The following is a 3,931-nucleotide window of genomic DNA, read 5'->3' as shown; positions in this document are numbered from 1 at the left end:
AGAAGACCAGGAGTTTATTTATTGGTGCGTGACCATTTCGTCCATTCCATTTTCAATTCCCAGCAACAATTGAATATTGAATTAGAAATTGAAAATAGCCTAGAAGTTGCTTGCAATTTCAATATTCAATTCTATTAAAAATTAAAAATTGAATGATCGATAGACTATAATTATTTTGCGGATTAAAATGAATATTGAAAATATACTTAATTTTTAACCAATTTTCATTTTCAATGCAATGGAATATTGAAATTGCAAGCATGTTAGTTCAATTTTCAATGTTAAGTTCAATAATCAATTTAATTTAAAAATTAAATGTTAAATTTTGAATTTGCATGGCCAATTCGTCCATTCCTTTTTTAATTTTTTGAGACAATTTAAAAATTGAATGTTAAATTAAAAATTGACTGGCTTTGCTTGCTTTTACAATATTAGATTACATTGAAAATAGAAATTGATTGAAGACCAATCAATCATTTCAATATTCATTTCCTTTGCAAATAGATTCAATCTTTCCATCCATCCAATTTTCGTAAATTATGAATATTAAAATACAGCTTTCGATTCAATTTTCTTTTTCTGTACTAAATGTAAATAGAAAGTTACCCGCAGCTGCTAGTGCGAGCGATATCTCATAAACGGCATAATGACACTTCGCGGGCGGTCGCCATTGACTTCAATATTCAATTCTAGTGAAAGGAGAAAGTTGTGTTTATAGCTTAGGCACGCCTAGCCACGCCTCTGGCACGCATGCAATGTACTGCAATTAAGAGATGGACGAGAAAGTCATGCGACTGACCTCTCACAGCAAATCGGTAAGCACTTGCCCCTGTCTCTGTTCAACCGTCACGCTCAAGCATGAGACATTTCTTGCCGCGACAAGGGAAGTCCATTGCATGGAGGCATGCTTACGGTCTATATTCAACGAGATCAACGTCTAGCCTGCACTGGAAAGTTGACGGCTAGTCGATTTGGAAAGACTCCAGGCAACTAACCCCGCCCTCAAGATTCCGCCGGAGAAAGCATCTTTCTCTTTGACTCGATTACAAACAAATCTTTGTCCATGGATATCGAGAGTGGAAAGAGTGCACGACCTGCCGTTATCGTGAGATTCTAGCTGCTGGAGCTTCCCATTATATGTTTGGAGGCGTGATCTATAATGATCGACGCAATGTTGACTCTAGATAATTGCTTGGAGTCTTTCCAAATCGACTAGGCATCAACTTGCCAGTGCAGGCTAGACGTTGATCTCGTTGACTATAGATACCGTAAGTGTGCCTCCATGCGACAGGCTTCCCTTGTAGCGGCAAGGAATTTCTCATGCTTGGGCATGACGGTTGACAAGAGCCAGGTGCAAGTGCTTACCGATTTGTTGTGGAGGTCAGTCGCGTGGCTTTCTCGTCCATCTCTTAATTGCATTACATTGCATGCGTGCCAGAGGTGTGGCTGGGCGTGGCTAAGCTAAACACAACTTTCGTCTTTCACTAGAATTGAATATTGAAGTCACCGGCAACCGCCCGTACGGTGTCATTATGCCGTTTATGATATATTGCTCGCGCTAGCAGCTGTGGGTAACTTTCTATTTACATTTAGTACAGAGAAAGAAAATTACATCAGATGTTATATTTTAATATTCATAATTTACAAAAATTGGACGGATGGAAAGATTGAATCTATTTGCAAAGTAAATGAATATTGAAATGACAATTGATTGGTCTTCAATCAATTTCTATTTTCAATGTAATCTAATATTGTAAAAGCAAGCAACGCCGGTCAATTTTTAATTTAACATTCAATTTTCAATTCGTCTCAAAAATTAAAATGGAATGGACGAATTGGCCATGCAAATTAAAATTTAACATTAAATTTTTAAATTAAATTGATTATTGAATTTAACATTGAAAATTGGTTAAAAATTAAATATGTTTTCAATATTCATTTTATCCGCAAATAGTTATAGTCTATCAAGTAGTCAATTTTTAATTTTTAATAGAATTCAACATTGAAATTGCAATCAACTTCTAGGCTATTTTCAATTTCTAATTCAATATTCAATTGTTGCTGGGAATTGAAAATGGAATGGACGAAATGGTCACGCACCATCTATAGTCCTGAGTCGAGAGAGGCCATTGTGTGTAAGTTTCTTGCCCAAGCAGATTATGCTATAGCTTGCCATTACTGTGACTTGAACCCTGTGAGTTCCCGGATGTACACACTCTATTGGAAGATTCCCTAACCAACTGAGCTATAGCACCGCACACGCACACACGTACACACACACACACACACACACACACACACACACACACACACACACACACACCACTCCACTCCACTCCACACCACACCATACCACACACACACACACACACACACACACACACACACACACACACACACACACACACACACACACACACACACACACACACACACACAAACACACACATACACACACACACACACACACACACACACACACACACACACACACACACACAAACACACACATACACACACACACACACACACACACACACACACACACAAACAAACAAACACACACACACACACACACACACACACACACACACACACACACACATAATTGGACAAATGTTAAGCCCTCCATGTCGTTTGACACTGATGGGGTGAGTTGCAGAGATAGCTATCTCTGCCTATAGAGACATGGCCTCCATGTGCTACGTGGAGGGCTAGTGCTACAATCCACCTGGAGCTTGGCCAGAGTCATCCATGTGCACTGACAATTGCACAATTCTCCCAACTTGTAGTAAACTCTCTTAACCTGCAGTGAGCAGTAATGCCATTCATACGTTAATTAAGTGGTTGGATGTTGTGCACACACAGAGTGAGACACACAGGCACGCACGCACGCACACCACACACACACACACACACACACACACACACACACACACACACACACACACACAAACACACACATACACACACACACACACACACACACATACACACACACACACACACACACACACACACACACACACACACACACATGCACATGCACACGCACACATGTATGATTGTATATACTTACAAGGCTTTTTTTGATTGTCATCATTCTGACATTGTTGACTGATGATAATGTTGCGATAGAGATTGTTCTAAAAGAGTGTTCTACAACAATGTTGCAAATCAGTTTTTTCATAGTGATTAGGGTCTCCACATGTTTGACATATATTTTGAATTATATATAATAGTGACATGATTTTGCTTTACTAAGACAAAATTTTAGTTCTTGAGCAAGTAAATCATGTACAAACGGATACAGCATGGCTGCATAAAGAAATGTGTGGAAGCAGTAGACAGTAGATCTAGTGAATGGATGTGTCATACTTTTTAATGATGCTTTACTAGGGTTAAGAACAGCATGATAGACATTAAGGATTTAATGAAATGTTAGGATGGTGTTTTGATAAATATTTGTGTTATTAGAATAATAAGTTTGTGTTTATTATTGTGTGATGTGATACAGTGAGAGTGACTACCTCTTAGCTAAGCTGTGTTTTGTTTCTATTTCTTATAGGCAATGGTGAGTGTGACAATTGAGATGTTCATGATCTGTAATCTCACAATGTTTTTCATTTTCTTGTTTGTCGTATTTTCATCATTTTCATTGGATGGATGTGATCAGGTGAGTACAGCAATGTGCAATCACAACATAATATAATTTATGGATTGCTGGTGTCAACTCATAGCAAGCATTTTATGCATGTTGTATATCAATGAAGTTTTGTGTGTAAAGATTAAATGTTGTAGTTGTGGTTGCTTGGCATTAGGATACATTTAGTTTGCTGGTGCTAGAAGAGAAGTTTTGGTCATTTTAGGTAAAGCAAAGCAAGCTACTTGTCATTTCTGCAGTCATCATTATTACATACACACGCACGCA

The sequence above is a fragment of the Corticium candelabrum genome, chromosome 11 (assembly GCF_963422355.1).
Source record: "Corticium candelabrum chromosome 11, ooCorCand1.1, whole genome shotgun sequence".
Classification (NCBI taxonomy): Eukaryota; Metazoa; Porifera; class Homoscleromorpha; order Homosclerophorida; family Plakinidae; genus Corticium; species Corticium candelabrum.
The sequence above is the reverse complement of the archived record's forward strand: the minus strand, read 5'-3'. Positions refer to the sequence as shown.